We start from the raw sequence: 11,598 nt of genomic DNA, 5'->3' as shown, positions 1-11,598 counted from the left end.
TGTGTGGGTGTGTTCAGACAGAAAGAATCTATTGCAGCATTTTCTTTTCTTTCAGACAATGATCACTTAATTTTTATGGCCAGGAAAAGGGCTTCTCACCTGGATGACGTGGCAGCGGGGGCAGAATCGCCCCCACTCCACCTTTGCAGCTTGTCTCTTCCTTACACGCTGACCTGGAAAGCGCATCTTACTTCTCGGGGGGAGGCTAGTGGGGTGGGGACAGTTCGCGCCGGTGCAGCATGCCCTCTGCTTCTCTCCTGCAAACCCCGCTCAAACGCCCTGAACCCGCCCCCCCCCGCAAAGAAAAAAACCCCCTTCCAGGTAGCGAGAAGCAGGCGCCCCTTTTTAGCATTCCGGACCGCCACAGCTCAAACAAGTAGCGGATCCCACAAGACTGGGGGAGCCGCGCTGGCCCCCGTCCCCTCCCTCCCCCTCCCGCTCCCCCCTCCCGCGCGCGCGCACGCACACGCTTTCCCGGGGATTTCGCCCGGCTCGCAGCGCTCTGCCTGTTCCCGGCTTTGCTAGCGGCGCGGGGAGGGAGGCTCCGGCTGCCTCCTTCCTCCCTTGAGCGGCAGCGGCGGCGGCGGCGCGGAGAGTGTGTGCGTAGCTGGGAGAGATTTGGGAGGTTTAGGGGCTCGTTGCCATGGCTCCCTTGAAGCTCAGCCGAAGGAGATATTGATGCCAGTCACGGAGGGACCCTTCTTCCCTTCCGTGCGCTTGATATTTTCTCCCTTCTCCCCCCCCCGTCTCTCTCTCACCCCCCACCCCTTTGAGGGGAAGAAGGCAAAGTGATTAATTTACTGAGCTGGGACCGGGCTGCTCACCTCAGCAAGCTGGAGCGGCACCCTCCGCAAACTCCTGCCTCTCCGCGGCCAGCTCCCCGCACGCCCGCAGGCAGGCAGGCAGGCAGGCAGGCGCGCCGCCCCCGCCCCCCGAGCCGCGAAGCGCTCCGGGCAGCGGCAGCGGCGCATCCCGCCCCCCGCGAGCTGCAAGGTAAGAGGGAGCGCGGCGCGGCGCGGCGCGGCGGGCGGGGCCGCCCTCCCCTCGATGGGAAATCGATCACTATTGGCTTCTGTGATCGCGGAGCAGGTCCCGTGGGGGTCCGAGGGGCTGCGAGGAGCGACGCTGGAGCGACGCGAGGGGACGGGGCAGCCGGGTGGGGGGGCAGCCCGAGAGGGAGCGTGGACTCGTTCCCCCTGGGACATGCAGGCGACCTGGGGTGGGGGTCCCCGCGGCTGGGGTGCGGGGAAAGACCAGCGACTCCGGCGGAGCACCTGCTCGGTGGGTTTAAACCCCCGGCACTGCCCTCCTTCCCTCTCCTGTGGCTGAGCCCCTTTCGCGTCCTTTTTGACAATTTCCCACGACTGTTCCTGATGTGGTTTGGAGCCGGCTACGAATATGGGCTTGCCTTTCGCCTCCAAAGTAAATCGGGGAACTCGGATCTTCCCGAACGTGCAAGGGAATTTTCCTGGGAAGCTTGGCGTGGCGTGCTGTGGCGGTGCGAATTTTTCCGTGAACGTGGGTGGGTGTGTTCTTCGCTGAGCTGTAGAAGAAGTCCAAGACGGACAGGGGGATGCCCGCAGGTTTGCGTGGCACGTGTGGGAGTAGTTGGCATCCCGCAATATAAACCGTGATCCCCCCGCCCCGCTCTTTTCTTTAATGCCCACCACCCTTCTCAAGGACCAGGTGAGGTAACGGAGCCTCAGCGTTAAGGTCCCGGGAGCTGGGGGTGGGGGGTGGAGAGAAATCAGTGTGTCATTTCTGCCTGAACGAAGCTTACCTGTGGATGCATTTAGTGGTCCAAAAATACAGGGGGGCCCAAGTGCTACTGACCGGAGGAAATCGGCTTGTTCTATCCTGTGGATTGTTCCTGGTGCTAAATCTGAGGCTTGTAACACCCTCTGCGTGTGTTTCGGGGAAAGAGCAGCCGTGTTAATTGCTCTGGACACACTCAAGTTGGTCGAGTTTGATGCACTTCTGGCAGAGTGCAGCTCTTGATTAGGGTGATCGTAGCAAAAACCAGGAGGCAATGTGCAGTTTTAAATATTATTTCGACCAGTGTAATTTGCACAATGGAAGAGCAAATCAGCTATTTAAGGCAGCATGAGAACCCACGTGTGCCAGGACGTTGGCTCTGCCAAATTCCTACAACGTGTGATCAGGATGATTCCAAGCCCAGTGCACGGGAGAAGGACTGAGGGTGGGGGGCGATCTCAGCAAGGGAAGGGGGCATGGACAAAGGGAGGATCCAACTCCCTCTTCCCAAATGTAGACCGTGCCCTTCCAGCCTCTCCCACCTTTAGCGAAGTGTGAGCACATCCTGAGCAATGTGTGAGCAATGGCCATCGCATCTGATTCAAGAAGGAATGATGTATTGCTTTGTGATTTGCAAGCCACTTGGATTTCCATAAAGGCTGTTAACAGTTGTCCATGGTGACTGGTGCTGATGGTTATAGGCGACTTCCAGTATCGGGGGCATTGTGCTGATACACCAGTTGCTGGGGAACTGGAGTTGGAAATGTCATGCCTGTGGGTTTTCCGTGGGCTGCTGTTTGGTCAGTGTGTGAACAGAATGCGGGACCAGATGGACTTTGGTTCCATCCAGCATGGCAGAATAAAAATTGGCAAGGGTGCAGTTCTGTGCATGTCTAGGCATGAAATAGCCCACATCTCCCAAGGTTCTGATGCCAGAATACTATGAACTGTAGGAGTTATTGCTTTTTAAACATGCACAGGAAAACATTTGTTAAATGCACAACTAGCAGCTTTCATCCAGATGAGGTGTGTTATGCTTAAGTCCCATTGAAATTCATGTGGAAAGTTAATAGTGACTAAAAAGTGCAAATAAGTCTGGATTTAACCCACCAGAAACAGATAACTGCCAAGGATTCTTTGATGATGACTTCACCTGATAAAGTATTTGGACTTAGTGGTTTGGAGTGTAAAGCTAAAACTTAGCGGGGAAGGTTTGTGAATTCTTAGATTAATGGAGGTTTGAGAAATTTATAAAGTGTCATCAATCACCGTGCTTTTGAATGTAACAGTTTCTTGGGTTTCTGCTTTTCCATACTGTGTCCTTGTAAGAAGGGTGTTTCTCCAAGTAAGGTGGATACAGAACCATTTATAGACATGTATGTATATGTATACATTTATATGCAGACACATGAGGCAAAAACATTGTATTGATAGCTATGAAGAGAATGTTCAGAAGCTTAAGAGAAAGCTGCCTTGCCCTGAGTCAGACTCTCAGTCCATGTAGCCCATGTGGCCAGCACTGGCGGGCAGCTGCTCCCCACGACTTCAAAAACTTTTCCTGGCCTTACCAGGGGATGCCACCTGGGACCTTCTGAATGCGGAGCATGCATGCTGCCATTGAGCTGCAGCCCCTTCTAACAGCTTTTTAGACATTCCCTTGCAGCATTGTAGACCCCATTCTTGCCTTCGGCAGGGAGGCAGCCCCTTTTGGTAAATCTGGCTCACTCAGAGTTCCAGTTAGCCCTGTAGGGTTTCCCAGACAGTCCCACCCCCTTCCCTCACCATCTTCCAGGTGTGCAAAGACAGCTTAGTAGGTGTGTGGTTTGATGAGAAATAGAACTGACTGGAGAGAGTACACTCTCTGGAAATAGTTAAATAGAAGCTGGCTATTGCACTGATACCCATCAGCAGAAAAACACTTTTCTCTAACTATTTATGTTTGGTGGTTTTACTTGTGCAATATTTCCCCCATTCTGAAAAGCAAGAGTGCCTCTGCTAAGACTGTAAGAGATTTATGCTAAAATAAGCTTGTATTTTTGGCTTCACCCCTTTTGCCTTCAGCACCTGGAATGCCCTGAGACCTTTGGTGATACTCTTCAACATGACACATTTATTTGTGGGGCCTTTGCACAAGATCTTTCTCTTCCAGAGCTTCTCCTAAGTTTTCCAGACTCTTTAGCAGCACTTTCAGAATGACGACAGTCTGCTATTGTCCTAGCATTTGCTATACAAGTCTGGTTTTTAAATTGTGCTCTATACCAGAACACCACTTCATATTGCCTAATACAACAATATCTAGAAAGGCAGATCTTGTGAAAGATACATCTGCAAAGGAAACAGAAGCAGCAGAAGGCTCAAGTAAAGCACCAAGTTATATGCATCATATAGAGAAACCCATGACATTCAGCCCTCGAGCTGAGAAAGGGTCAACTCCAGTCCTATGGTGCATGCATTACTGGATTATACATACGTGTTTGGACCCTTCCTTGTACTATAATCCAGTGATATTTATCAGCTTTCGTACTGCTTCATGCTGAACTGAGCCTTTGGCATGGCTGTACATGTCGGCATGATTCTTGCCAGTGCTTTCTGGATAGTGTCCATGATGTGTAATGAACCTTTCCTCTTGCCTCTCCACTATCTAACAGATAACATTTTCTTCTAATTGCCTTTTTGTGTTACAAGGAGAGAAGTATGTCTCCTGCATATTGACATACAGAGTTATGTAGCACATTTTTTTCCCAAAGTGCTTTCTCTTAGGAGTGACATTGACTAGACAAGAAGATGCTTTCCATCTGTTCTAATCAATTGCCCATCTCCTTTGAATTCTGTAATGGAATTAGTGTTTGGGTGTGCAATGGAAAATGAGAAAAATGGAGCAAGAGCAGTGCCTCCTTCCTTGAGCTCATGAAGTTAACATGCCACTGACACTGTGCCATTGAAAAAAAGGAAGAAAAAAGGAAAGCTTTGTTGCATTTCTGTACTGCCTAAAAGTCTAATCTCTCTGGCCAGTTGTAAAAACCATGCAATGCAACACAGTAACATATAGAAGTCTAAAAGTATAATATATATATATATATATTTAAATGAAGCAAAATAAAATAGCAACAGTGCAAAGACTGCTTAGATATACGTGTATAGTGACATTTATGCTGGAACATGTATTGGGATATTTAACTTAGACTCTAGGGTGTTCCATGGAAGAGCACAGTCTCCCAGAAGGAGAAATAAGTAAAAAGACATTGGGCTTTCTTACATATGCATTTATTCTGTGCTGATCATTCCCCATTCATGATTGTTTATGAATTCTTTACGTGATGTCACCAACCTCCACTTTCATTTTTGCATCCAGCCAGCACTTTGGGAGAGTTACTTTTAGAACAGGGAAAATGCAGCATTTAATTGTTAAAATGAAAAAGTGTGATTTCCCCTTGTGAATTTGCAGTATTCTGCTGTGGCACAATACCACCTAGGGACTCTAACCTGAGCCTGTATCTAACATGATACAGCCAGGTTAGAGTCAGTGCAGCCTAGGTCCACAAGGATGGTGGCCGGTTTGCAGGGAAAGCCGTATGAGGCGAGACTGAGGGAACTGGGTCTCTTCAGCCTGGAGAAGAGGAGACTCAGAGGGGATCTGTTGGCAGCATACAGGTGTGTGAGGGGGTGTCTCACAGAGGTGGGTAGAGACCTGTTCTTCCATGCAGGACGCGCTCCAACGGAGGAAAGCTCATGGAACAAAGGTTCAATTTAGATGCCAGGAGGCACTTCCGAACAGTTAGGACCCCGAGGGTGTGGAATGGGCTTCCATGGGAGGTGGTTGAGGCCCCCTTGGTGAGGGTGTTCAAGGATAGGCTAGACATGCACATGGTGGGCATGTCATGAGTGGAGTCAGCTGGAGCCGGGTGTCAGACGAGATGGCCCGGGAGACCCCTTCTGACTCGCTCTGTTTCTATGTTTCTGTGTTTTGCAGTAGGAAAGACTAAGCTCCTTGTGCTTCTGTGACAGAATCTGGAAGCAGATGCAGCAGATAACAGCTGATTAACAACCTCATGTAAAAAACACTCAGTAACCAAGAAAAGGGTTGCTTGAATGAAAGAACTGCCCTCTAAAAGAGGAATGGAACTTCCTCAAGAGAAGGGCTTCAAGCATGATGGATCCTTCTACCTGATTTTGGAGATATCACCCTCCCACCCAACCTAGGGGTGTGTGATCTTGGGAATTCTATTCTGTCAGAGCTCAATGGAATTCATTCATATCCATTCCAATAAGCAGTGGCAGACAATGGCAAATGGCCCTCCAATTTGGAAATATTTTGTGCCAGCCAGGGGTGGGGAGCATTTATGTAGATTTCAGTTTTTGCATTGCAGGGAATCTTGAAAGCTGAGCGCATTAATTGGCCATTGTGCACAGGTGTGTGCAATTTCAGTCCCACCTGTCCTTTATGCAGCCCCCAAGAGGGATATTCCCCAAATGGAGCCATATGCTGTACTTGTCACAAAAACTTTCATCCTCCACTTAGCACTTCTCCAAGGAAGGGTGGGGGGGAACTTGACAAGCACAAAATATGGCTGTGCCAGGCAAAACAAAGGAGTGTGTGGAGGGGATGAAAATGACAAGAATATTGACAGGAAGGGAATATGCCTCTCACATAGCAGATCATCAGATGTGTGGCGACCCTCCAAAAGCAATGCTGCGTCCAGGAGATATCCCAAGCCACAAGTCTGATCCTTGAGATGGTGTGCACAGAGAACAGACAGAACATACAATCTCAATGCGTTTTTCTACTGACCAACTTTGCTTCTGCTCTTTTTGGACTGAGCTTCAGTTTCTTAGCCCACATCCAGTCTACCACAGTTTCTAGTCAATGTGCTAGAATTTTTAACAGCTTCTTTGGCAACTATTGAAAACTAGAGAAAGATCTGGGTATCATGTGCATAGTCATGAGACCCAACCCTCAAATTCTGGATGACTTTATAGGGACAGAATAGGTCAACAGACAAGGGGATGAGTGACAGACGCACATGAACACCTTTGGGAAGTGTTCAAGCAGATGGGACCTGGACCTCAGGAAAGCAGTGCCCCCAAGTCCCACTTTGGGCAAACCTCCCAGAAGGTCAGTGACATTGAATGCTGCTGAGAGGTTTAGCAAAGCCAGCAGGGATGCACTTCCCAGCTTAGTTCCTGCTGTAGGTCATCCTTTGGGGGCTGTTTATGCCCCCCCAAACCAGGCCTGAATGCAGACTGAAAATTATACAAATGGGAATCTCAGAACAGTAATCACCACACAGTCTAGGACTTTGCTCAGAAAAGCATTATAAAGACAGGCAGTTATCTAGGTTGGAGGGAACAGTGCTCTCACTACAGAATGCAAAGCATCCTTTGCGGCCAAAAGCACCAGTTCCCCTCGGACAGATTTTACTAAGCAGGATGGACAAGAGTCCAGAAACAAGTGGTTGGCCTCAGCCCTCCATGTATCTTCTCTGCATTCTTTGGCTGAATATGATGAATGCCCTCCATCAAAACTTGGCAAGCAGGTGGCTCTGTCATTCCACTCTCAACACAGAGTCCAGGGCAGAATGAATGCAAGCCGTTTTATCAGCAAAGTGCTTCAAATGGAGTGCCGCAGGTTGCCAGATGCTCCCCTTCACCATCCTGGCGTCTCCCCTGGAACAAAGACTTTACTGCAGGAAGCAAACTGGGTGACTCTGTTTTGACACAATGCTGGTCATAAAGAACAATTTCCCATCATGGAATAGGCTTTTCAGTGGGATCCAACCATGTTTGCTTGGACTAGCCCAAGGTTTCCTCCTCCAATGGCCTCGACTGTACAGCCCGACAGCTTCTCTCCCTGGGCCTACACGTTCTGCCATACAGGGAAAAGCTTCCTGATGATAAAGGACTTCTCCCATTGAAGCAGAAGGGGCAGGGCCAGGGAGGACAGCTTAGGGGTCACATGGCACTGCTTCGTGCTAGACGCCACCCTGTCATTTCTGTGCTGGCATGTGGAAGCTTGCTCTGATTATCTGGAAGCAGATGTGAGGCTGCTCATGCTTTCTTCTGTGCAGAAATGCTATTTGACGTCATGATTCAGTTCTGATTCCCCCCAGAAGCTCATCCTGCTTGCTTCTGGGTAGATCTGCCTATGCTAGAAACCTGGGATGTTCTTTGAAAGCACTACTGATTGAGTCAGTGCCCACTTCCTACTGCACAGACACGCAGAGCCGTCTGCCTTTCTCATCGCAGACATACTGCCAACACTTACTCCTGGGGAGACATGCCTCCTGCTATAAATTGGTAACAATGGAGTGCAGGAGTTGGATTTTTCACTCCCTCCTTTTTTTGCCCGTGATCCTGTGCACAATTTGATGTATCCTGGGAAAGAATGTCATGTGGCAAGTCCTAAGTTGCTTTCTATGGCAAAGCCCACTCATGGCCCTGGCCAGAGCCCTCCTTTGTCACTACCAAAAGCAAGAGCTGAAGCCCACCCTGCCCTCAGGTGCAGCAGCATATTCCCCAACGCAGCAGAGCTTGTTATCAGTAAAATATGTTTAGCAACAGCACAGCCAAAGCAACTCTGTTGTATTCCTGTAGTCATGAAGGTGCCAAGACTGATGTTGATTTAAAATGCAAAGGGGCCCATGTGCAGAGTATTTCTCTTTTCTATCTTTTGTTTGTTTGAATTGGGGGTTGCAGACAGTGGCTGGCTGGCTTGCTTGCTCCAGCATCAGCAGTGTAGAAGCAGCAGAATGGAATAGAGGCAGAAGAGAGAGGAGAGAAAAGGGAAATGCTTCCAGGCTGCTTTGTGAGTGTAACAATACTCGTGGATGTCCAACTGAGTCTACAGTATAAAACTACTCAGATGCACCACTGGCCAAAACCAGTCTCTTTTAAGCCATCAAAGGAAGAAAGAATGGGGGTGGGGAAGAAAGGCAGACTCTATGGCCACCACAAGGACAAGTCACCCCTTCTCCAAATAATCCAAGAGCTCTGAAATCATTGTCTTGGAAATAGGATGTGGAATCTGGCAGAAACTTTTGGCTCACTGCTAGGGCCTGTTCAGGTGCTTTGTGTATCATCTGTCTGGATGAAGAGATCTGGAGAGCTTGCAAACATCTGCAGTCCTTTGTGACCTTTCAGCTGGTTGTAGTAAAGCCATTGCCCAGAAGTGGATTTTGGATGCTTTCCCTCCAATGGAGTCAAAGCTAATCCTGCTTGCTTTATGATAAGAAGCTAGCATGCTGGAGTGCTCGAATGTCAGCCTCTGCGCATACCGGGCTTTAGCTGTGTGGTTGTTGGGCGTGAGGCCAGCTGTTGGGCATAATGCCCATCTCCCTGCTAAATATTTATACAGCACTCTAGACTGGAACGAACTGTAGTGACAGTGACGACTGGAGTGTGCAAGATATCCTTCGCTGCTCAGGTGAGACGGGCAACAGGTGAGTTCACAGGTCATGAGAACCCACCCTATGAATCAGCTACGCAGGTAGGGCTGTTCATGAAACGACTCCTGGTGCGACAAGCAGCCACTCGGGTTCGTGGTGCGTCGTTCCCTCCTTCCTCTCTCCTGGTCTTCCTGTGGGTGATCATGAGCCCATTCGCACTCCCCGCAGCAACTCCCTTTGCCCACTTTTGCCTCCTTTCCAGAGATTGCTTTTTATGTTCTCTGATCTGACAGTGTGTGAATGCTGTTCTGTTCTCCTGAGGGTCATCTGACTATAGGAACGGTGTAAAAATGCTTTAAACACATGAAAATAAAATGCTGTCAGAATGCCCTGGGAACACACTGGAAGGGCTGTCATTGTTTCATCAGCTTTTAAGAAAAAATGCCCTCCTGCCGCATATGCACAAACTTTTGCATGCTTCCCCCTTGCTGAGCGTGGACAAGTGTGCGCTTGTGCACTTCCACGAGTCCAGAAAGGCAGGCCTCCCTTGGCAAAGCCCAGGAGGCTGTCTACCACCCAGGTGCATATGCAGTGCTCAGGAGAAGTAGCCAAGGGCTTTAATTTTGACTTTGCTTTCTCTTGACAGTTGTCAAAAGGCAAGCTGCCAAGAGAAACCAAAGCAGCAAGTGATCTGTGCTTGCAGAAAGGGGGTGGCCACTAGAACACTCTTTCAGTGAGATCTTCTAGGGCTTTCTCTTTTGGACCTTATGCTTTCAGGTTCCTCTCACTTTTACACCTTTTCCCAAGATGTGAGATACTCAAGAAGATGGGGAAATGTGAACCATCCCTTTTTACTGGAGCAGGCAAGCTTGACAAGTGGCGGCACAATCTCCATTCCCTTTAAAGGGGCTTCTTGACCTGGTCCCCATGGTTTTTTGTCAGGAACATCTGCTAGCATGAAAAAAGGCATCAAAACTGACAGCTCTCATAGGTCTGATTCCATCTTGCTATCAATCAACACCTTTCTGCTGAGACAGAATAAAGATGGGGCAATTTTACTCTGCCTTCAATCTGACACCTCAGAAGACCACTGCTGGTTTGCATAGAAGAAGGAATGTAGCTTGATAGTTGCTCAGTTTAAACTACATGGAAATGACTTGATTCTGAGTTGATTTTTTTAAAAGCTCTTAATTCAGGTTTTGGGGTTTAGCTCTGTTTATGGAGCAATCTTCCACCTGCCAAGTTGCTGAAGTAATATTACAAACTTGGGTGTAAGAGAGGGGAAAGGGAAACAGGCTAAAGCTTGCTTGGAATCATCTGGGGAATTTAAAACTGGCAGTCAATTTTCCACCCTGATTAAACTGCTGTTCCTGGGATTCTCCCCTACTGAGAGATATGAGTCAATTGGAGATTTGATGCCAGTGCTGTTGTTAGGGGTGTCTAGCCAGAGGGTAGCTTGCAAGACTCTTCCGTACACTAGAACAACAATGATTTCAAATTCTTCATCACAGTCACCTCTGCAGTGATATCTCAGGACATGCTATGTGGCAAATAAGGACACATTTTGTACACAAGTTTACTTTTTAGTAAAATTGTTAACATGGAGCAGCATAAGGAGATATATAATACACTAAGAATAACTTGCTTTTTCCTTTCTAAGCACACTTGAAGTGTCACTGTGTTTTTCATCATCTCCATTTCATTAACCACCTGCCAGGACATTTTGATTATTATGGCTCCTGGTACGCAGTGATAATTTTAATACTTATGCCTTAATTTGTAACACTTGCTCTAGAAATAAAGTCACCCTTTGAATTCTCTTGTTTATGCATGTCGTATTGCTACCTGAGGTGACTTGTAGCGAATATTGGTATGACTTCAGACTTTGCATTTCCAGGATAACTAGAAATGTGTGCGTCGCACACATGATGTCTTTGTAATATCTCAGGCATTGTACATTTTCTCAAATTTAGCTATGACATAGGAATTTGAAAATAGTAGGCAGGGCTCATTCATATTTTCTGCTATGAACTGTGTTTAGAAGTCTGAAGTTGCTTCCGTGGCATGGAAACAGTCCTTGAATGGCTGTGTAGTAACCGTGGCATTTGCTCCTAAGCGTTTCTAGAGGTCTAATAACAGCTCATGGAACAGCACCTTTCAGCTGACACATCTGATGACACACGCACCTAAATTGCATTGAGTGGAGCTGGGAAGCTCAAATTCTCACTTTCTGCCATGAGCTGAGATGATGATGGCCTTATGTAAACATACTCCTTATTCTCAGTCCTCATACAATAATCCTGGGATTCTATATGGAACTGTGGTTAGGATTAAAACAATAATATAGGAGAAGTACTTTGATTAAGGAGTGTGATCTGTATGTGGATACAATGCAACAATTTTACTGCTGTGGAACTGCCTCTCTCTCTCTCTCTCTCTCTCTCTCTCTCTCTCTCTCTCT

General features: G+C 48.0%; 1 protein-coding gene across 2 annotated transcripts in view; it reads left to right on the top strand.

Moving 5' to 3' along the window:
• Window positions 1-794: 794 nt before the first annotated feature.
• The window catches only part of CHL1 (cell adhesion molecule L1 like), a 246,242-nt gene continuing 235,438 nt past the window's right edge, over window positions 795-11,598 (top strand). For both annotated transcript variants that reach the window (XM_044451911.1, XM_044451910.1), the window contains exon 1: window positions 795-993. The gene's annotated coding sequence lies outside the window, so the exon portion shown is untranslated. The remainder of the gene's footprint in view (window positions 994-11,598) is intronic.

The sequence above is a fragment of the Varanus komodoensis genome, unplaced genomic scaffold, assembly GCF_004798865.1.
Source record: "Varanus komodoensis strain SLA01 unplaced genomic scaffold, ASM479886v1 scaffold6_4, whole genome shotgun sequence".
NCBI lineage: Eukaryota > Metazoa > Chordata > Lepidosauria > Squamata > Varanidae > Varanus > Varanus komodoensis.
This window is presented reverse-complemented; position numbering and strand designations above follow the sequence as displayed.